Source organism: Coffea arabica, chromosome 8c (genome assembly GCF_036785885.1).
Source record: "Coffea arabica cultivar ET-39 chromosome 8c, Coffea Arabica ET-39 HiFi, whole genome shotgun sequence".
NCBI lineage: Eukaryota > Viridiplantae > Streptophyta > Magnoliopsida > Gentianales > Rubiaceae > Coffea > Coffea arabica.
This window is the reverse complement of record NC_092325.1, coordinates 27,827,753-27,852,937: the sequence shown is the minus strand read 5'-3', so window position 1 is coordinate 27,852,937 and position 25,185 is coordinate 27,827,753.

The following is a 25,185-nucleotide window of genomic DNA, read 5'->3' as shown; positions in this document are numbered from 1 at the left end:
GCCGCCACAATTCATGTGGTCTGGGACTAAAACCTCACGAGAGACATCGTAGAATTTAGGATTGCATTTTTTCGTTTTTGCATTCATATAGGCATAATCCAACATACAATACATACCCTGGGTAGAAAGTCAGGAAAGTTAGGGTTAAGTCACGCAACTAGCCTTGGCTAGGTCAAAGGGGTGCCTTGGAGTCTATCCTTGCCTTCCCCTTTGTCAAACGTGACTCCCGAACCTTTTTCTTTGTTTTACGTAGACTATGAGTCGTTTTAAAAAGGGTTTATTACTACTTGACTTTAAAACTCATTTTTTGGTGACTTGGTACACTTTAAATCATTACCAAGTGGCGACTCCAAACTTTTCATTTCAAAACCCTTTTTAAAAACTATTTTTTTGGGTCAAATCGTCGCTTTCCAAGTCCCATATTAGACCCATATCTTTTTCAACTCACAAAAAATCATTTTCCAATCAAAATTGAATCAAAAACATCTTTCTCAAACTATTTATTTTTCTTATCAAAAAATGGGGCGCGACAGAAATGTCTATTGACTTTTCTCAAGCTTAGCCATTTTTAGCTTTAGAGAAATGAACTTTCCCCCCGCTAGGGTGAACCTTGACAGATTGACTAGTTCTCAAAGGTTTGATGTCTCTACCTCCTTGCTTTGAATGGTAGGATTGTCTTCATATGATCTTTGGACTACCATCTCTGCTTTTGCACACTTTACATTACACATGAGCATATAATATGTAATATACTATCCCATGCCACTTCTGATTCTTGGACTAGAGTACATAATAGGTAGAAAGTCAAAAGAAGTGCCTAGGAATTGGAAATTGGGCCGCAAGGTGGGGAGGGGGAAAGAGGGCTGGTAGCTGCTATTCTAGGTGAAAAGGGTAGAGGTGGTTGGAGGTGGCTCAATAGAAGAAAGAAGAGGAAGGGATTGAGGGATGTAAGAGTGGGCCAGCAGTTTGGGGAAGACGGGGAATACTAGGAAGTGAGGGAAGTAGAGAGGGGAAGGGGAGCGCAGTGTTGGGTGGCATGTAGGAGATGCATGGGTGGTGAATTAGGAGGGAGTTAAGGAAAGAGTAGGAAGGAGAGCAAGAAGTTAGGGCAACAGACGATGGGGATTCAATGACTAAGGTAGATTGGGTGTTTGAGAGGAAATAGGCTGAGATGGAGGGAGAGGTGAAAGGTGGTAAGTAGGGAAAAGAGAGATTTGTTACGTGTCTCTCACAAGGAAAGAGGAGGGCAGAGGGGTGAAAGGGGTGGTTGGGAGGGGAGAATGGGAGAGTGAGGATGGTGGAGGTTGGGGTATAGGTGGTATTTTGTGCATAGAGGGAGAAGGTGGTAGGCAATAGGCAATAAGTTGGAGGTGTAGGCACATGGAATAGGATTATTAGAGAAGAAATAAAAAATAAGATTAAAAGAAATAGGTTGGAGGCATAGGCAATAGCCAGTAGGGAATAGATGGGAGGCAAATGGCAATAAGCAATAGGCAGAGGCTTTAGCAGGTGGACCAGCAACGATAGCCGGTCCTAATTTAGCAACACCATAAACATAGTCAAGGCATTCCAAGTCATCAAAATTATGAATTTTTTCGAAGCAAATATGTAATTTCTCCAAAATTAGGAAGTTAATTAACCATCCTAACTCTATATATCATTTATTTTGGTATTTTCTTTAAAAATTTTGGAGAATTTTAAAAAATTTTGATAGAGTTTTCCATTATAAAAGGACCAAACTTCTTGTTAGCAACCCAAAATTTTTTCCAAAATAAAAGAGGAGTGTAAAGTAATATAACTACTTGACTAGTATTTGTGAGTAGCTCGGTTAAAGGTTCGATTTGAGCTCAGTATTGACTAAGTTTGAGTCGAGTTCGAGTAGAAAAAATCAAAACTCGAGTACTCGTCGAGCCTTTTGAGTAGTATATTTATAATATCATTTGTTTAATTTTTTATTATAAAATCATGAAATTTACTAAAAAAATTAGCTTGAAAACTCGATTGAACTCGATTAGGCACGTTTGAGCTCAATTTGGTTGAGCTTGCTCGAGGTCAAGTTCAATCTCAACTTTGAAGAAGTCGACGAGTTCAAGTTCAAATTCAAAATGAAGTATTTTTAAGCGAGTCGGGCTTGAGTAGTGAATTAGTCAAACTCGACTAGATTCGATAACAGCCTTACACAAGTGGCACAAGTCTAAATGTTGCAAACAACCAATAATATGGGCCCTATTTGACAGCTGAGTTTTTTGCCTAGTTTTCCTTCTATTAGTTTTTAACAATTTTAACTACAAAAATTTCAAAAAAAAACTTCTCAAAATTTTTAAAAAACACACCTCAAAATACCCAAAAAAATATACAAAAAAATTTCCCTTCTTTCCTTCTTTTTTTTCCTCCCCTCCCCTCCCCCCACCTCCATCTCTTTCGCCAGGCAGCACTAGTGTTGGCACCGATGCCTCCTATTTTTTCTTTATTTTTGTCTCTATTCCATACAGTTGGTCATGCAACCAGAGAGGGAGGGAGTTAGGGAAAAGGAGAGAGGTAGGAGGAGGAGGGCTAAGAAGAGTGGGAGAGAAGGAGGAGGAGAAGGGAAGAAGATAAGGAAAGAGGAGAAGGAAATGAGAAGGAGAAGTAGAAGGAAGGGTGGAGGAGAGAGATTAAAAAAACAAGAGGGTTGAGGTGGTGATGGCTGTTGACAATGGTGGAGTTGGCAGCCAACGGTGAGAAAGCAGGGAGAAAGACAAGAAGAAGAAGAAGAAAGGGAAAAAAAAAGAAAAAAAAGAAATTTTTTCTCCAAACTTCAAACCTACAAAAGTTTTTTTACAACTTTTATAGTAAATTATAATAAAAATTTTATACAAATACCAAAAAAACTTACCATCCAAACGGGATCTAAATTATGTTTCAATCAATCATAGTTTTAATACGGCTGACCATTGCCATCTCGCACGTGACAACTTGGAATAAGATACATGGCAGCAACCATAAACATGATTTACTTCAAAATCTTCATTAGGAAACGACATGGCAATTCAATTGCTTTGTGCAGTTAAGAATTAAATTCAGAAACCAATAGATCTAGCAGATTCAAGAATCGGCACCCATATAAATCTGTAAACATCCGTATCAGAGGGGTGGAGAAAATCGGCACTTAGCATTTGGCTAGTCATGAGGGGTAAAGTGTATCTTCTTTCAATTTTGGGGGCGAAGTGTTAATCCTAATCTTAATTGCTTTTTCATTTTTCATTCTTTTTCGCACCGTCTAATATAGCCAATCAAAGCCATTGCTGCCACACAAACCAAATTCCACAGTATGTCTAACTATTCGCACCTTCCTTGTCGATAAGATCATGGTTAACTTACATCGAAAACGTTGCATTGAAGTAGACGTTCAACTTGGACCTATACGAAAAGGATTTCTCCAGAGTGTCCCGTTCATTCACATGACTAAATAGCAACGGCAATCCCTCTAAAAAGCCCTCATTTCTTCAAGCCAATCTTGCCCGGTTTCAATAATCGAATCGTGAGTACTTCTCACAAACTTAAAACTGTCATGCTTGGTTTTGCCCTTATGATTAAATGTTTTGCATGTTATTCTCATCCTTCTCACTTTGCCTATGTGGAGCAGAAAATCCCTCCATCCTTTATTAAGCATTTAGATGGAGAAATGTATTCCGAAGATCATGCAGTACTCAGAAGAGGTGGCAAGAAATGGCAGCTCAAGGTTACAAACCAATGTCTGGAAAATGGTTGGAGAAAATTTGCCCAGGAGAATGGTTTGGAAATTGGTGATTTCGTAGTGTTTAGGCATGAGGGAAATATGGTGTTTGAAGTACAAGTTTTTGACACTACTAAGAATTTCCACATACTTTTGAGGAAAATGCTTCTGCAGCTGAAGCAAAAAGGAAGACTCTGGCAAATCGTTCTCTCAAATTCACACCTAATGGTTAGTTTTACATAAAAATTGACTTGCATGCATATTTTATTGTTTTTATTCCTTAGACTTGGGGAATAGAATGCATTAGTGTGTTTGGATAGGAAATTATTTGAAGTAACATTGTAATATTTTTTTTATGATGCGATGCACGTAAGATGAAAAAATAATTTGAAGAATTATTGTCCCTTAATACTGCCTAAGCTTATTATTGCATTAAAACCTTGTACCATGGTGCACTTTGTCGTGGACAATTTTATTATAAGAGTGCAAGATTCAAATATAGGTTAAGATCAAGTCTATAGAAAAATTCTCTTTTTTCCTCCTTTTGATTTAAAATATCATTGGGTGATACATATGCTATGGAGATTATGTCTACAATGTAGTAGAATTAAGACGTGTTAAAGAAGTTCTCCTCAAGTCCACCTTACTAGCACCTTACTGCACAAATATGTATTAAATTTGTCCTGTTTGTGACTATTTTCCTGTTGCTGAATATTTTAATCGATATGTTTAAAGGGTCTATGAAGAAAAAGCAGGTCAAAAAGAATTTTGAGACAGAGCAGTGTTGGAACCTGCGCATCCACATTTTATCTCATCTCTCAAGCCATTTAACCTGAAGTACAGAACAATCGTAAGCACAAATTTTCCTTTTATACGTGTATTACTATTTATTAGGGGGTTAATTTATACGTGTTCATTTCATTTTCTCTATTTTCCTTTTTTTTCCTTTATTGTGTTTATCTAGAACAAAAATTAAAAATTCCTAGTTTTGTTTCACCGATAATGCTAGGTTTCTTGTAGCTTGCTTCTTTGTTAGTTTTCACTATTGAAAATTCATGAGAAGCTTGATAGGTGCCGAACCTGTACAATAATAAATACCTACTCGAGAAAAATACAGATTTTGTATATAGCGGTGAGTAGGGTCGAATCCACAGGGATTGGGGATAATTCGTTCCTTCTAGAGTCCAAGGTATGGGGGGTTTTGGATTAAATGCTAACTAAATAAATTAACTGCAGAAAATAATTGATTAAGAGAAATAATTAAGGGAAAACTCTAACCAAGGGTACACTTCAGAAATGGTTCATGCACTGATCATCGATTCACAGATAATTCCACATTTATTAATAGATTGGTTATAGTTGTCATACACGCGATAAACAACCAACCTTTCCTTACTTTTTCGATAGTTAAGGTACGACCGTTAACTATTTCTCTAACCCAAAAACAATCCTAGGTACGACCGTAGGATTTAATTTCTAGATTGCATTAATAATTAGAAAGGCCCAATCCTAACTAACAAACACGCTAAGAGGGTTTGTTTAAATTAGATCACATGTTCCCCTCACATAAATCCAATTACGCCAGTTGCTACTGGGATAGAGATAACGAACAATTACGGATTCAATTATCCCTATTTAGCAAAATAGCCTATATGAACAATTAATTATTGCTCATTAATCAATCATACACAAGAGCTATAACAGTTAAAAGCAGGAAACATATGAATACCAATAAATGGAGGAAACAATTAAAATAAATTAGATCTCACAGTAATTGTTGAACCAAATCTTCAAGTGTCCCCTTGACTAGCAGTAGGAGGTTAGTCCTCCATTAATGGAGAACAACCATGCGAAAGAGCTAAGAAAAGAAAATCTAAAACTATGCTAAAAGCCTAAACTAAAACTTGTTTCTGCCGAGAGAGAGAGAGAGATATCCCCTGAAGCCAGCGAAGGGATTGTATTTATAGAGTCCTCGTGCGGCTGTCTCCAAAAGAGACCCAGTAGTCTTCCTGCTTTTGTGGGTCAGCACGTTTAGTCAAAGAAGCAACCCAATCAATTGAAATCCAATTGAAGTCTTGTTGCCAAATGACTCTTCACGTGCAAATTGGCTAAGTCAGCATTGTTCCAGAATTGTCACCCGCGAAGGAATCCCCAAATATTTGGAAGTTTGCACGTGGCCAACAATCCCGCAAATCCGGCTTTGGACATCATACTTAGGCGTGCCCACGTCTAACTGACAGGAAGGCTTCAAAAGTTAATTTTCCAGCTCCTTTTGCCCCTAAATGCTGCAATTCGCATAGAACACAAAATCTCAGTAAAATCCACCGATTAGTGCAGTATTTAGTCCAAATAAATAGGAAAAGCACGTGAGAAGATCGACTAAACTGCACTCTATCAATTACCCCCACACCTAGATCATGCTTGTCCTCAAGTATGAGAACAACAAATCAAATAATCAAATTGAAATAATGGCTATTGCTCAAATCTTCTATTGCCAAAATACAATTAAAATACATGTCAAGTATTAGTGGCAATTTGCAAGAAATATCTCTCCAATTAGCTTTCAAGATCAAGGACTCTTTCAATTTATGACTAACTAATCTAAGAATATAAAATATTCAACCAGCATCCATAAGCAAATGGTTCGACTATTAAGCAAAATCTCAACAATAAAATTCATGGGTCAGCGGGCTAGCAATTCATTCATATTTTTCACTATTAGCACTTTTTTTTTTAATATCTCCACTTGATTGATTTTTTTTTCTTGGGGGAATGCTTAGTTTTCAGCCATTCAAGCGTTTTGACGCTAACTCCGACATTGGCCGCATGAAGGAGCCCGGTTACTCAGCCATCATCGCTTAAAAACCACATACTCATAGTTATCGTCGCTTTTTGACGCGAAAGTCGACACTTGTGGTGAAGACCTCCGGTTACTAGACAACGATACTAGCGGAGTATAGCTGAATACTATTCATAAATAAGCACCAAAAATAAAATTAAATACCACACAAACCCGCTTCATTTCTTAAACATGGAGAACTAAGATTAATAGCTGAACCAATTTGCACAAAAAAAATGCTAGACAAATATTTACAATACTTAGAAAAGTTAACAAAAAAGTGCAAAAGTCACAAAATCTCAAATATTCACCCAAAAGATACCCTTAAAATCAACCATGTCATACTCAACACCTTAAAGTGAAAAATCTTAGCAATAGACAAATTTGAGACATCTAACCATCGTTTGTCAGGAATAATCACAAATAAGCACAAAGATAGGCAAAAATTGGACAAAATTTGACAAAGTCAAACAAAAAAAAATTCCAACAAAAATGCCTGCACTTGCACTTTTTCAATGAAATGCCAATATACTACCCCCCCCCACACCTAAATCTTGCATTGCCCTCAATGCAAGCAAAGAAAGAGCAAAACAGAGATATTGGGGCAATGACACTTCCTTTAAAACGGAGGAGGGCAGAACTGAACTACGGCTGGGGAGGGAAAGTCGGGCGGAAACCCATGTGATGGAGATACTGTGTTAAATTCTGGGCCATCCCGCCCATTTGACGCTCCATCCGCTCCATACGAGTGTCCATGTGCTGCATCTGGAGCCGATGGGCTGCAAGCTGGCTATCGGCGGACGAAGACGGTGGAGGTGCCGCAGAGGACAGTCCGGGGTCCTCCCGGCCTAGTCGAGGGGACAGATCCACTCAAGGGGACTGTGGGCTGTGGGGTAGAGATGGAAGGTTTGCTCTTGCCTTTGTTCTTGGGTTTGGTCATTGGATATCAGTGGACAAGACAAAGGCAAAGTAATGGTGCTCAAAATATGTCAACAAACAACCAACAAGGCAAATGATCCCTAGTCACAGCTCCCAAACACAAACAAGTGCAGAAACGGATAATAAACTCACCCCACAAACTAATTAAACCTGTGAACGAAAATTTTTTTTCCAAATACTACCAATTCAACCCAAAAATCAATTAATTAGATAAACATAGCAAAATTCCCCCAAAAACTAATTAAACAAGCAACTAGAGTAAAAACTTTCCCCAAATATCACTGGTTGGGCACAACGTTAACCAAATAATCAACAATCAATCCACAGATATGCCACAGCACCCAAACAAGCACAAATTTTCTGTCCTCAACTAGCAAATCAAAAATCTGGCCTCAGCTAAGAAATTAAAATCTGGCATCAGCTAATAAAAGCTAGTAATTTGGCCTCAGCTACTTAGAGACAGAAAAATAAAGAAAGAATTCACCGGAGGTTTGAATGGCTGTGGGTGAAATGGAGGGCAGGGGAGGACCCAGCACCGTGCGTGCGTCAAACGCGCGCTGGCAAGCACGCGGAGGTCGCGCGCTGTGGGCGCTGCTGGTGCTGGAGCTCGCGCGAGGAGGAGCTGGTGGGCGATGGAGTTGGTGGACAGAGGCTGTCCTGGTTGCGCACAGGGGTGTGCGCGGGCTGCAGGGGGCGAGGCGCGGCTGGACAGCGGCTCGATGGACGGCAGCGCGATGGGCGGCGGCTAAGGAGAAAGGAAGGAAGAAAAAGGAGAAAAAGAAAGAAAATGAAGAAGAAAGAAAAGAAAGAAGAAGAAAAAGAGAGAAAGAGGGGAAGTAGGGCTACGGGTCCTTGAAAATTCTTTCCTTTCTTCCTTTTGTCGTTCAGGGGCAATTTGGTCTTTTCAAAAAAAAATTTTTCTTTTTTTTTTTCAAAGAATCTCTAGCTTAGGCGTGGGCACGTCTAACTGCTATAGAATCCGCAGATCCTGAACGAAAATTTCTTTCCCTCAGGCGTGACCACCTGGCGTGGGCACGTCTAACTACTAATTTCCTGCCACCAAACATCAAACTATTAATTGACACTAACACTTAACTAAAACTTCAAAAATGCATGAAAACTGAAACAAATAGTCTTGGGTTGCCTCCCAAGTAGCGCCTTTCTTTAATGTCTTTAGTTAGACATTGTCCTGTTTATTTATGGAGGATAAAATCGCGTAGCTCGTTTCAGTGCTTCATCTTCTATGTAATCCTGATAGCCCTCGTAAATAGAGTAATTCTTGAGCACACGAGCTACGGTCTTCCATGGACCAGTAGATGGCGCCAAACAACCAAGTAATGACCTTAAATCTTCACTCACTCCTCCATTAAGAGCGCTTATTGGTTCGAGATATTTTGCCATCATGACTCTTAACTTATTCCTGGCATGAAACTCAAAATTTTCTGGTATAATAAAATCAATCTCACTAATAGGAATTAAAGAATAAGAGTCAGGAAAATATTGATCAAGGAATGGAGGAGATGTCACCGCATTTGGAGATTGTTCACTGGATTCATTCACTTGAACCATTTGATGTTGGGGTCTCAATTCTTGCGTTTCAACTTTCTTTTCAACTGCATCTTTAGATTCTTCTTCTTGAGACTCTTGCATCTCCTCATCACTAGTCAAGCAAATTGCAGTCTCATTTTCTTCTAGATCAACAATGGCTTTCGAGGGCAATTCTTCCATTTGAGAAGCCCATCGGTTTATTCTGGATGTCAATAGACATATTTGATCTTCCAGATTACTCATTGCATCCTTCATCATCTCATTTCTCATTCGCGTCTCCTGTTGGAATTGATATGTATTAGTAGCTAATGATTCAACTATTTCTTCAAGAGACATACCTGACATAGATGATGATTCTCGAGACTCATACTGCTGAAAATTCATTGGCCCCATTGTATAATTATAATTGGAGTTATCCCACCATCCTTGATCATACCCGTTTGGATTAGGGTTATACCACGTTTGAGACCAGGGTGAAAAATCTCCATAATTATTGAGTGGAACACTCAGATTATCTTGATATTCGGGGCACATACCGGTTGAATGATCCCTGGCATAACAAATTTTATAGGTTGCAGCAGCCATTCTTTCTCTAATAGAGTTTAGTGCCTCTAAATATGCAAACTTAGCAAAAAAAAGAAGCCTCATTGCCTTCCCTGGAAACAAAATCCAGTCTATCACCAAAATACGGAGTGTTAGAAGCCATAAACTATATAAAAAAAAATAAGAGAAAAAAAATAAAAAAATAAAAAATAAAATGAACTCAAAAAGAAACAAATTAATCTGGCACCATTCCCCGGCAACGGCGCCAAAAATTGACAGGTGCCGAACCTGTACAATAATAAATACCTACTCGAGAAAAATACAGATTTTGTATATAGCGGTGAGTAGGGTCGAATCCACAGGGACTGGGGATAATTCGTTCCTTCTAGAGTCCAAGGTATGGGGGGTTTTGGATTAAATGCTAACTAAATAAATTAACTGCAGAAAATAATTGATTAAGAGAAATAATTAAGGGAAAGCTCTAACCAAGGGTACACTTCAGAAATGGTTCATGCACTGATCATCGATTCACAGATAATTCCACATTTATTAATAGATTGGTTATAGTTGTCATACACGCGATAAACAACCAACCTTTCCTTACTTTTTCGATAGTTAAGGTACGACCGTTAACTATTTCTCTAACCCAAAAACAATCCTAGGTACGACCGTAGGATTTAATTTCTAGATTGCATTAATAATTAGAAAGGCCCAATCCTAACTAACAAACACGCTAAGAGGGTTTGTTTAAATTAGATCACATGTTCCCCTCACATAAATCCAATTACGCCAGTTGCTACTGGGATAGAGATAACGAACAATTACGGATTCAATTATCCCTATTTAGCAAAATAGCCTATATGAACAATTAATTATTGCGCATTAATCAATCATACACAAGAGCTATAACAGTTAAAAGCAGGAAACATATGAATACCAATAAATGGAGGAAACAATTAAAATAAATTAGATCTCACAGTAATTGTTGAACCAAATATTCAAGTGTCCCCTTGACTAGCAGTAGGAGGTTAGTCCTCCATTAATGGAGAACAACCATGCGAAAGAGCTAAGAAAAGAAAATCTAAAACTATGTTAAAAGCCTAAACTAAAACTTGTTTCTGCCGAGAGAGAGAGAGAGAGATATCCCCTGAAGCCAGCGAAGGGATTGTATTTATAGAGTCCTCGTGCAGCTGTCTCCAAAAGAGACCCAATAGTCTTCCTGCTTTTGTGGGTCAGCACGTTTAGTCAAAGAAGGAACCCAATCAATTGAAATCCAATTGAAGTCTTGTTGCCAAATGACTCTTCACGTGCAAATTGGCTAAGTCAGCATTGTTCCAGAATTGTCACCCGCGAAGGAATCTCCAAATATTTGGAAGTTTGCACGTGGCCAACAATCCCGCAAATCCGGCTTTGGACATCATACTTAGGCGTGCCCACGTCTAACTGACAGGAAGGCTTCAAAAGTTAATTTTCCAGCTCCTTTTGCCCCTAAATGCTGCAATTCGCATAGAACACAAAATCTCAGTAAAATCCACCGATTAGTGCAGTATTTAGTCCAAATAAATAGGAAAAGCACGTGAGAAGACCGACTAAACTGCACTCTATCAAAGCTCTAGATTATAAATAAAAAATTATCTTTCATATGTTCGGAAATCTATTTAATCTAAGAAATTAAACTATTTATGCACATATAAACAAGCTACAGGTTATATTAGTCAATTTTTAGTAGTAAGATCTAACAAGTACATAAATCAACTAATATTTCTATTTAACTATGATTCATTTTCCACATATCATTTTTATCTCTCATTACTTACATGATCTATTAATCTATTAGTTTTTTCCCAATAGAAAGGTAATTTTGAACTATAATTAATTAATGTATGAAAAACACTGAATTACTAGAATAAATACATTTTGTGATAAGCTAGAGTTTACGGTGAGTAATCAATGGTTAGACTAAGAAAAAATTTTGCAAAGTAAAAGAATGAGTTGAAGGAAAATTTTAAAAAATTTAGTGTAATTATATTGTTATTGCACAATCTAGTTCTTGTTTGGAGTACATCTAGAGAAAGCAATTCCTTATCTAGGACTTCAATTCGATTTCTAAACTCATTGTTTAGATTCTTTATTTTCTAATACAAAAAGAAAGAAGTAGCTAATGATATGGAGAAAATGGGCAAAAATGAAAAAAAGGAAAAGGAAAAAGAAGAGAGACAAGCAGAACATGAAAGGGAAAAAGAATAGAGAAAAGGTCTGAAAAAGGTACAAAATAGTAGGAAAGTTTTGTTGGAATTTTATCCATTAAGTGGTTAAGTGCCTCTTAAAAAAGGACCAAGGGGTTAAAGTGCAGCTTAGGAAATAGCTCTGGGGGCTTTAGTTCAATTTTCATTTATTAAGCTACAGTTAATGTTTGTTTACCTCTATTATACTATTGAGTAGCTAGAAGTTTTATATGTTTGATTTCAGCATATACCAATGGCCTTTGCAAGGGAAAATGGCCTGTCCAGCAGAAGGTGCCAAATGATCCTCAAAGATCAAAGGAAAAGGAAATGGAAAGTGCAGCTGGGTTATTTTGGTTCAAATGTATATATTGGGCGTGGATGGTTTGAATGCCAAACAGCCAATGGTCTGAAAATTGGGGATCGATTTGCACTTGAGCTCATTTCCAACAAAAAGAAGCCTATAATGAAAATACGAGGCAAGTTTCTTAGTACGCATCTCTCCTTTTATAGGCAAAAGGTTTCTTTGGCATGTCTTCTAATGTAGTCACATGTCTATCTCAACTTGTCACAGTTAATTGCTTATAGATTTTAAATTTTCTAGTACTGCCTCATGCCTTTATTAGAAGAAAAAAAACCAAATGGTAGAAATATATTTGTCAAGTTTCACTTATTTCAGGCAAGAAGTCAAATGGTTTGATAATAGGGAAAAAATAACTTCAAAAGAAGCAAGCTGATAAATTGTAATAATTGAAAATCTTAGAGAAAAATAGAATTTTTAAAAACTATCAAGTCTAACCTTGATTAACACCTCACTGAATTTTCTTTTTAAACGGTTTTCAAATGGTGGGGGATTTAGCATAAACGCCTACCCCTTTTTCTTTTTTTTTAATAACAACCTTTTCCTAATTGCTTGGAAGAAGAAGCATCAGAGTATTTCCCTGGTAGGGAGAATCATTTGTGCGAAGTAAATGTCTCCTTTTTTTTTTCTTTTTTTTAAGTAATAACTTAATTTATTTCCTTCAAAAAAGAGAGGCCATAGAGGGGGCATAGACCTAACCTCCCAACAGTACAGCTGACGTAGCATTTTCTAAGGGAAGGGAGACCAATTCTATCCAGTCTTAACGGCCCTCGGGCTTTAGTAGGGGGATCCGCAAACTGATAGTAGACTCTTTCACACCTGTCGTCGCAACCAACATTTGACAAACAATCAGCCACTTGATCACTTTCTCTGAAGCAGTGGGAAATGCTGGTGAAAAAGGATGAAAGATGAAGGAGACTTCAAACTTTTGAATCAATACCCCATGGGCAACGAGTTGCAAGCTTCAATAGTTGAACTAGCACCAATGAGTCCACTTCAGCTTGCACTGTCACACATCCGCGGGAAATACACAAGTTAACCCCGAAGAGAAGGGCCCGTGCCTCAGCTTGAATGCTAGTACAACTGCCGAAAAATGTGGAGAAAGTGAGCAAGAGCTTTCCCTCATCATCACGCAAGACTCCCCCGCCCCTTGCCCTCTCGAGGTTGCCTCTTGAGCATCCATCCGTGTTTAGTTTGAACTCCCTCCCATCGGCGGCCTCAACCATTTCACCAATCGGACCGATGGCTGCTTACGAGCAGAGGTAAGAGAAGCATAAAAGTCAGGTCATGTCGTAGGGACCCAGGACCACCCTGGTAACCGCAGAATGAAGAGACTCCGCACCTCGTCAAAGACAAAACCAGAGATAGCCCCAGGGCCGTAAACTTTCCCGTCGAAGCGCACTTTATGCCTAGCCTTTCAAATATTCCAACAAATCAAAGGAGGTATAATCAAGTGAACAAATTGCAGAAATACATTCGAGCTTGAAAGAAACCACCAACTAGCCATGTTTCCCCGTACCAAAGCACACTGGCTCCAAACCCCTACAGCAGAACCAAAGAATTTCCATACCGCTACAGCCAACTGGCCCCGGCAAAACATATGGTCTAGAGTCTTAGCTTCTCCCTCGGTGCATCAAAAACACTTCGAAGGACCAGCGACACCAAATTTACATACCGTAGAATCCAAAGGCAACCAGTCCCTCAGCAGCCGAAGCAGGAAGAAGGAAATTTTCAACGGGAGTTTGGGCTGCCAAACCCTGGAGAAGATAAATGACCGCGGCGAATGAGCCCGCACTAAGTCAAATGCTGTGCTCAACGTGAAGACTCTAGATTGTGTGGGTGCCCAGACCATTAAATCGTCCACTCCCACTTCAATCTTAGGAAGAGCGAATCGACTGATCTCGGATAGTATGTCACCCGGCACCCATTCAGCCAGCAACTGAAAATTCCAACTGCCTCTATGAAAAAATCTGAGACCCTGTGATCCGAAACATTGGCTAACCGCACTGACAAAGGCCCTGACCCTAACCAGTTATCAAACTAGAAATTCGAACTCCCCGAACGAACCACAAAGGTGATGTGTTGCTAAGCCAATTCCTGCACCTAAAGCATCCTATGCCACGTGGCTGAAGCCCCCACTGACGCACCCACCATACTCGGATAAGCATTGGAAGCGTACTTAGCCATCATAAAATTAGCCCAGAGAGATGAGTTCTGTCGAAACCGCCACCACAACTTCACCGAGAAAGCTTTCACCACATCTAGCATGGAGCGGAAGCCTACCCCACCCTCCTCATTAGTAGTGCAAAGCTCCTTCCAAGAAATTCAATGGCGCTTGGGATCACCCCCAACAGTGCCCCAAAGAAAAATAGCAAAAAGCCTCTCCACTGTATTTTCACAAATTAAACAAGTAAAATGAATGAGAGGACCATAAAACCTTGCTTAAGTAAATCAAAACTCTAACCTTATTTTTTTTTCCTTTTGTTAGATTCTTATTTTCAAGAAATTTCTTTTTTTGGCTTTTTTCTTTTACAAAATTGGAAAAAAAAAATATACATACCCTACATTTGGCAAACTTTTAAGAGTGGAGTTGAACTTCTCAGAAGCAATTGAACGAGCTAGAGGCTAGTGGCTATTTAGAACAAGGCAAGGACAATTCTTAGGGAAATTGTTTCAAATTTTTAATAGCCAGAATTGCTAAATATCCAAAGTTTAAGTAGCTTACAGTTGCGATAAGGCCGTATGAATATGAAACCATTCACATGTATTGTTCATCAGAATAGTATTTGGATTTTTGCATCCCTCTTAAGAAATCGTTGAAATTGTCTCAAACTTTTAATTACTATATATGGGCTAAAATTCAAATTTGTAATCATAGGACTATGATAATGCCATGCAAATCAAGACCCACTGACATATACTGTTCATGTGAATATCTTTGACAATTTTTAATCTATAATGATAAAGTTATATAAGCTGTTCATGATGTGTTGTAAAATTAAAAACACGTTAAACTGTGATGTACTAGCAACAATTGGTGCCCCTTACTCTATGCCTACGAGGCCAAAATCAATAATGGCAATATAGCGATGCACATGTATGGCTGTGATTCTTTTTCTTTTTTTTTTCTGACAGAGGGGGTATCCGGGCCATCGATATAGCGATGCACATGTATGGCTGTTATTCAAGTCATTTAATTTAAGCTTGGCATGTGCTCTTTGTTGAATCCCTCTACCTATCCGATCAATGCCTTATTTACAATTGCTTCTAATTCTCAAAAGCAATATGAGAATCCAAAAACATCAATCTTGTTGCTTTTGATTTAGCATTTTTTGCATATATGAATGTAAATCACTATTGAAAAGAAATTGAGAACAGAAAGTAATTTTCATAGTCACAAAAGCTAAAATTAAGTGTACTTACTTGATAATCGTTTGAGAAGGCGCCATTTTGGAAACCAAGTACTAGTGAAGTTTTAATGTACTATAATCAAATCATCAGCGTTTCAATAACAGATTATTGAGTGCAATGCACCTATACTTTCCAAGTGAATAAAAGGATAACTGACTTGACTACCCCTGCATTTATATCCTTGTCTTACTTCTCCCACTTAGTGTTTTTCTTTTGCTTTTCCTTCTCCATTCGTTTTACTTCTCTTTCTTTCCTTTAAGATATGCAAAACTAATTGAATCGTAAAACTTTGATGATCTTTTAACTGCATAAATGAACAAGTTTGTTAAGCATTTGCAATTTTTATTGTAAGCGTCTCGACTTCTCATTGATTAGACAAGAATGCGTGTATAACAAAAACACGATATATCCTAATAGAAGAATATAGCCTGTAGTATATAATGAAAACATGCTATATCGGTCCTAGATCAAGGAAAGCTATACAGTATCAAAATTAGAAAAAGGAATGCTTAACTCTAGAATTAGTTTCTCAAAAGAAAAAAAAGGTGGGGCTAAATACACATCCTTATAACCAAATTGACCAAAAAGGCCACAGCATTTATGGGGCTTGATAGAAACTTTTTCAATAAAAAAATTAGCCTTTTATAAGTGAATATAAATGGTGCTAATTTAGATTTAAAATTTACATCATTATGAATGGTCTTAAAATTCTGACATTTGTTTTCATTCACTTTGATGGCATTTATTTTTTTCCTCTTAAAAGAATGTTTTTATGACTTTTTATAGAGCAAGAGGAGATGAGAAAAAATTTTTTAATTGTGCTAAGAAAATATTTTTACCTTTTTGGCACAATGTACTTCAAAACTATGCACTGAGATTGTCCTATGTTGCGTATTTATAGTTTGATGATTGCTTTATATGTGCCCTTAACTCTTTGGGTTGCATACAAAGGGGTGACTATAAAAATCAACATGCATGTTGACGACTTTGAAGTTATTGATTGGTAGTCACTTTGGAATCATCATCTTGGATGTTAGAAAAACTGTAGTAAATAACAAAACTATACTTAGACAAATACAGAGACTTTGAGGCGTGAAAGCACTTTCTTTAAGGTGTTATTTGCCTCTATTAGACAAATTACCTCTAGGATACAACAAAGTCTAAGAACTATCAAATGAAAAGTAAAAGTGATTTAATTCTGTCGAAATCCTACTATTTAAAAGAATTGAAGCACCTGTCCAAGGCACTATCAGAGGATGCAATCCTTATTGAATAGGTGTTTAGGTAGTTAGCCAATTAACAGATATGTCTGCAAAATGTAACCGCCAACCGCCATTAACTACCTCTGATTGACACCCTATCAGAAAGCCCCAAGGTGCGCCAAGGTGCCCAAGTGCCCAAGTGCCCTTGTCAAGATTTTATATATCTTGAAATAAGTTTCCCACCAAACTTTCCCTCCAAACTAATTGTTGGAACAAGTTTGTAAAGGAATAGGACAATGACTCATATATAGGCAACATGCACTTTATCCTCTTTCAATGTGGGACAATGGATTTCAACATACTCATTACAAACTATTACCAACATTGGATAGCTAAGTCACCCTTTTAGAATACTCACTCGTACATGTTGAATTAGTTTTAGACAAAATCAAGATCTTTAGATCCGGGGCCTTTTCAGTGCAACTTTTTGTCCTGTTCCATCCATTCATGTAATTCTTATAACATTGGGTGTAAAATTGTATGACTTTCTCTAAGTGTGAAATTTGTTAACTCATACAACTAATTTATAATTATGCTAAAATTGTATAAATTTACATCAAAAGTCATAAGAATTACAATAACTGAATTGAATTAGACAGAATCAACTAGAAAAGCGCCTCATCCAAGATTTTTTTGGTAAATGGAGCTTGTGTTATGGCATATAGTCTATTGCATGATTGAGTTAGTCTAACCCTCTTCCAAAACTTCGTTGTTTTTATGTTTCAAAGTGTGGCTTTTTCACAACCTTATTAATCAATATTGAGTGCCTAGATTAATATCATTTGTTCTACCTTTAGTGAAGATTTCAATGGCTTCAAACCGTATTTAGATTTCATTTTTTCTTTATCTGTTGCAAGTCACACTTGTCTATTAATTAATTGCAGTTATTCAGTTACAAATGGCCATCGCACCGTGAATAGTTTGGCTGAGAAAATTGCTTCTAATAATTTGGCATCGCAATAATAATGCAACTTTGGATGGATTGATGGCGCCGATTCTGCATAATCTTGGCTTGGAAAAAAAATTATGGTTTTGGCCTGATAAAGGGAGACACTTACGAAGTTTGAGTTGATCATGGTGCAGTTCCTCCTTTTCTTGGACTTCCAAATTGATAACTTTTTTATATTTTTCTAAATTGATGAATCTTGATTTTTTTTTCTACCCTTTTCTTTCTTTGTTTGAGAAAATGCTAGATGCTCTTATAAATGCAAGGTTTCACATGCAGAATATTTTTTCAAAAAAAAAATTCTAGGAGGAAAGACGTTGGATTAAGAAGCAGGTGGGGGCATTAGAATTTGAATTTTGGACCTCTAATTTACGAGATCCCAACTTTGACCACTCGACCGATCAGTTTCATATGCAGAATATGAATCATCTTTTGTTGCACTTTTTTTTTTTCATCTTCAGTTTACTGTGAAAGTCACGAGTATCTATCACTGCAAAAGTACCATTTGGTTGCCAATCTACATGAACTTGATATTAAAACAAGAGACTCCGAGTTCAGGATGTTTACGTTCTAGTCATATCAACAAGATAAGCTAAGCCTAGACAAATCTTATTTATTTTCTAGTTCTTATATTAAAGTTCATAATAGTTTTGTTATTTATTTTCAATCAAAATTAATTTTTGTGAGAGAAATATGAAGGAAAAGGGGCGAGATCCCCCTCCTTGTGCCTAGTATTCCTAACGAGGTAAAGTACACTTTATCCTTTATAATTCTAAAATGGATGCATAAGATTGGATTCACTAATTTATCTAGATTCGATAAAGTCTTAGGTTCCCAAGCCTTCAGACCAAAGGCAAAAGGGTCAACAATTCCAAGACTCCAAGTTGGTGGTTCAAGCAATCCCTTAGATACTGCTATGTATATGCCATGTCACCGCCACCATATCCAGCTGGATCGATTCTAATCCTAATAAGGAAGAGTTGTTTGACAATCACTAAAAAAAATGAAGGGTTAAACGAAAATAATGTATACATGTATGAAGTGCTCCTTCGAAGGAAGGGATTAATACAATTAAACATGAATGAACGTTCTACAGTAACATCACCCCCACCTCAAATGGAAAAGCACAATAAGTAGTACAAGTAAATAATTGAAAGCAAATAAACAAACCAATCATCACATATACAAAGTGTGAGAAGCGAATATGAGAGTGAAATGCAAAAAGTCCGAAAAACAAAAATGCAAGCTAAGACATCCCAGTGCGACACGTAAAAAGTAGAAAAGGAAAAACATTAACTAAACTTAGTGCTTGGACTCATTAGTAATCCCCACTAGAGTTGCCAAACTGTCGCATCCCATTTAAAATAAAAAGAGGGTGTTAAAAAATGAATTTCTTGATTTTAAAAAGTAAAAGAAAAAGGATTTAAAATAGGACTTTGAAAAATGCAACGATTTGGGTCAAAAAAGTAGTCTAGAAAGGAATTTTAGAAAAAGGGATTAACCACTTGGTATTGAGTTTATCGCACTATGTCATCCAAAAATGATAAAAACTCCTTTTAGATGACTCCATATCTTCGAAAATAAGAGAAAAGAATTCACGAGTCACGATTGAAAAAATGGAAGACAAAGGTTCAATCAGCTTGAATCTAAGGCATCCTTTCAATCTAACAAAAGTTAGTTGCGAGGTTTAGTCAAAATTTTGCTAGTGTAACCCTCAAATTTATCACATTTGAATATTTTTATATGAATACAAATCTAAACTTAAATGGGACATTGTGAGGGATGAAATGTCCATTCAAGACTTAATTGGTACTAATAGCATTAATTACAAAACCCAATAATGATCCTTTGAATAGGTCACGATGAGACTCCAAAAAAAGAAAGTAATAAATAGTATATATAGGTACAAGTGTCCAAAAAAAGAGGGATGCAACATAATGGGTATGGAAGACTAAAAAATTGTGACAAAATTTTTCTTCTTACAAAGGAGTAAAAGCGTGTTAAGGCTAGAAAAGTTATACTCGTCTATTTCTCCTATTCAAAAGGCGACTCTTCTAAATTAGACAAGCAAATAACTAATTTATTTTCTAATTTCCTAAATGAGATGCTAGTTTAAATGATGTGGTCCATGCATATAGGAATAAGGGAATAATATAACAAAAAAAATATCATGCAATTGAGAAAAATAACCTAAAATAGAAAAAATACATGAAAATGTAATGAATGACACACAAAAGATGAATGTAACGTATGGATGATCTAAGAGTCTAGCATTGGACTAACCCATTTCTACAATTCTCACAACCATTGAACTAGTAAGGAAATAGAGAAAGAAGTCACAACCAGCATTGAACTAATATGGTAATGTCACACGTTCATATTTTAGAGTATAAATAAGCAAGTAAGCACATAGGAACACATAAATTACTTAGAACATGTAGCACATAAACATAATATTTAAATGCAAAATCCTAAAGAAAGCAAATAAAGCACATAAGCACACAAAATCTAATTATTACATTGGGGCCCTAATTATAATCTAAAAGGGGAATATAAAAAAGCCCTATCTAACCATCTATTACATTTGCTATCTAATTAGATGTCTTGCAAAAGAAAATAAAACCTATCTATTATGACTTGGGTATTAGTGACGGGTATTTTACATATACGTACAAGTTAAAAAATCGAATTACACCCGTTCACTGCAAGTATACAGGTCAACTAGTAATTTAGGGTATATATCGGGTCGATCCCACAGAGAAGAGTGAACAATTACCGATATTACTAAAGCTTCTCTATTATTTAGACTATCAATAAATTATAACAAATTTAACCTACTGAAATTATACAAAATAACAAATAAAAGCTCCTTAGGTTGTGATATCCCTAACTACTCATGCAAGTGCTATATTTAGATAATTGAGTACTACATCTAGGCTAGTTATGGTGTAATTTCCTTAAACATGTGAAACCTACTTTCGTAGTGAATCAACTATACTCATAACTAATCCATACCTATTTTCATGGTTATGAAATTAGCTACAAGTTCATTTCTTCAATGAAATTACATGAAATGAATCACTAAAAACCACATAGGTGCACCTCTACTTTCGTGAGTGTACTCCCTATGTTTAGCACTTCTTGAACTAGTGTTAAATCTCAATTTTCATTGCAGAATCAATACCTTAGATAATCACAATCAATGGTACTAGATTAATCATGATTTAAAGAGCCAAAGTGCTAAATAACTTGCTAAAATCATAGCAATCAAATAATCAAATAATAAACACTAACAATTATAGAAAGTTCAATCAAACCCAAGGTATAAACTTTAAAAACACATAATGAACACAAAATCCAGAACTTGCATATTAACTATACTAAAGAATCTAATACAAAAGATAAAGAGTTGGAGAAGAGATAACCCATGTCACTTGAGTTTCAACTCCTCCTTCTTCATCTCCATCTTCATCCTAATCTAGCTAACATTCAAGAATGGATGAACTATACTAGTCTACACTAATGCTAACCTAACACTCAGAAGATGAAAGAGCTACATTTCTGCACTCTCCAAGTTTTCCCGTATGTCTCTCTCTTCTCCTTTTTAATATTTTCTAGCTAGAGAGAATTTGCTATCAGAAAATCTGGCTATGTATGGATGTCCAGACCTCTCCCTTGTGTCTCTGCATAAAAGGTGGTAGAAAGGCATTTTTTCTCCTTCATGATTTCAACTACCTAGATTTTGTAAAGGAAGTCAAAAGAAAATGTTGTTTTGACTTTTTTTTTAACTCATTTTGTCTTCCCTTTTGTTGTAGAAGCATGTGCCACCGAATTCACTGACTCCAAATAGCTGAAAAGTTGTGTGAAAAGTGAGAAAAACGGTTGTGCCACTTGCAGAAGAGAGAGGCAGATCCGAGGGGTGAAGATTGATCCGAGCTCGGATCAATGATGATTTGAGGCCTTCTCTGATGGATCCGAGCTCGGATCATGTATTCTCGGATACACTGCTCCAGAAATACAGACGAGGGCTCGGATCTCCCTTGATTCACACGGATCCGAGCTCGGATCCGTGCTGATCTTTTTTCCAGTTTTTCACTTCTTTTCCTTTTTCTTCACTTTTGCTCCAAATTTCTTATGTACTTTATCCCCTAGACGATCCTTACATTTCTTTCATCTCGTGCATGAGTTCATACATCAATATCCTTCACAATTTCACAAAATTAACGCATTAATCCACTCATTTGTCAAGTTTTGAACACTTAAATAATATTTAAGCAATTATCACCAAAAGAGTTCAAATATGGCTTTAATTTTCTCAAAACCCAAAAGTTCATGCCAAACTTGCACAAAATATACGTTAAATATTCACTTATCAATTAGAGTACATTCCAAATAAATATAAGACTTGAATTAAACAAATAAGCATAGAAATGAATAAAATCTTAAAGTAATAAATAAAAGAAAAACAAATAAAATGTATAAACATATAGGAAAACATTTTTTTTTAGTATAAGCAGGAGGACTCGAACCGAGGCCTCTTGCTTACACTCCCTCTCCCCGTACCACCTAACCCATCCCTCCCCCGATCCTCACATGTAGGAACACATAAGAGTACATCATTCTAATTACACATAAGAGTACATAATTAGAATTTAAAGAATAACAGAAGTACCTCCATTTTGAAGCAGTGACTAAATGAGAGGAAGAAGAGCTTTTTGTTATTCAAAATCAACAAAAATGTCAAGACACCAATATCACTGACAATTAATCAATAGAGATAAAAAACTTAATTCATTAAAAAGAAACTCACTAACGTTGCAAAACAAATAATAAGCTAATGTTCCAAAATGAATGACGGATTAAAGAGCTTAGGACAATCTTAATGATAAAGGCAACAAAGAATCATGGGGGCTAAAGTTAGAAAAATAAAAATATGTGGGTAAAAATATAAATTTTAAAATCTAAGGGCCAAAATGCAAATTCTGCAAAAATCACTTTTTTTTACTAACCTTTTATTCATAATCTACTCAAATTTAGGCTAATTAGACTACCAAAGTAATTTGCAAATCTACAAAAAAAATATTATTCATACTAGTTTCTAAAGTTGTTAAATTAAAATCCTAAACTTAACAAATTTACTTAAACCCCTAATTATACCTGAAAAGTCAGAATTAATTCACCAAAATACACATAAACATCATAAAGAAAGGCCAAGACTCAAAAAATGAGAAATTATATCCATTTTTTGCAAATGTTGAGGCCCTAGCATAATTATGCAAAAGTTAGGGGACAAATTATAAATATTTTTTATGGGCTTGGATGAAAGCTGTCACTGAACATAACAACACAATCAAATTTTCAGAAAATTAAAGAATGCCTAAAACACATAAAATATCTAAAAGTACATATTAAAAGAAAAACAAAGGAAAGATAAAAACAAATTCTTGGTCCATATTCTTTAACCCAACCTTTAACATAACAAAATTGAACATTTGGCTGAGACTTCTGATCTAAACAAAAATACCTAAATGACTCTAATACAATGAATGTAAGCCCAAATAAAATATACGAGTAAGTCCAACTCAAAACTAAAGTAAATTAAATTTAAAACCTAAACAAGGCTATGCTCTGCCCACTAATGAAGTCCAAATTTTAATTCATGAATAACTCCCAAATAAAATAGAGTAAAACACAAGCAAGCCAATATTAAAACTATTAACTTAGCCATGGTATATGACCCAAAACTAATACACTAATACAAATAAATTCATCTACATCACTCATGTGAAAGAAAGAAAAAAGAAACGAAAAGAAAGAAAAGAAACAGAAAATAAAAAACTCAACAAAAGATGGAAACAAGAACAGAAAGGAATAGTTTAGGAAAAAGTCAATTCCGCTTAAATGAATTTGACCGTTCTTGACCAGGTGAGGTTCATCGGGAATTTGCAAGGCCTTCGGCTAACTGGCTAGAATCTTCACAGGAAAAATGTTCCAATGACTTTTGACATGCATGCTTTTTACAAAAATCATCTACACAACATTGGAAACAGTAATCAAATTCAGCCCAGAAATTTTCTATTTTCACAAAAAAGGAGAACGCTCAAGACTCATGAACACAAAGAGAGTTCAATGCCATGTTTCGCCCCCAAAATTCAACAAACCTCAAATAAGTTTACATGTTCGGATTCCTGAGAATGTGAGGAGTAAAATATGCTAAAGTTTCTAGTCTCAAAATGATCACATCAAAATCCACCAATTGCAACCCAATGAGGAAACATAAGATAAGTTTCTCTAGTCAAACATGAATCTAATCTCCATTGAACAAAAGAAGAAGGAAAATAAGGTTACCTGGATGCTTCTTGAAGATCATAGAAGTGATGAATCAGACATGGAGGGTTAATGAAGGTAGCTGCTCTTTTTGCTTGAAGAACTCAGAAGCTTCAAGAGTGGAATAAGGTCAGGTTCGAACACAATTTTGAAAGGGTTTGAATAATTATCACCAAAAAACTTCAATAGAGAAATTGTTCCCCATATCTCTAGAAATGCATAAATAAGAATCACTCCAAATGGACTTAAATGAATGAGAAAAGTATATTTGAACAAGGCTGTCAAACCTATTATTCCTATTTTTTTCTAGAAAAATCTCTTCTTTTTCTCCAATTTTTCTCTCTTTTTTCTCCCTAAATCTCTCTTGCCACTGTTAACTAGCAAAATCTTTTCTCTCCAAACCCGAAAACCTTTTCTAATGTATTTATGTGGTCCTATGTTAAGAAACAAAACCCTAAAAGTAATGGTTGCGATGAAAACTCTAAAAATAGGATGATGTATTCCCTCTCATCCCTACATAGAATTGGTTTGGTGGTATTGGATTAGAATCAAGAGCGTGAGATATCTTTGTATGAATTAAACTTGGGGGAAAAGAAGAGAGTAAAAAATGAAAAAATAAAATAAAATCGAGCCATATAGACTTGGCTATCCAGTGCGATCGCTTTGGGTTTTGCCAGGAAGAATAACATCGGCACACACGCGTGGAAACAGCATTTTTTTGGAGAAAAAGAAAAATAAAGAAATGGGCCAATTTACATGGTCTTGTTTTCTTCCTTTCCAGTTTCGCTTGGGCTTTGCTTTTGAGCTTGAGGTTGATTTGTTGAGTTATTAGAATTGATTTTTCATTGGGCTTTTGTTGGGTTTGAAGCAAACCAAAAAAAAAAAAACTTATGCTATTTTTCTTTTTCTTTTTTTTGAATTGTAGTTTTTTGTTTGTTTATTTGTAAAATTCCACAAAAATTGCAGAAACAAAAATAAAATGATTACCTGATCAAACATTTTTTATTGAAATTAAATGAATAAAAATAAAAATAACAATAAACTTGAGATAGACAAAAATTTGGTGCCTACA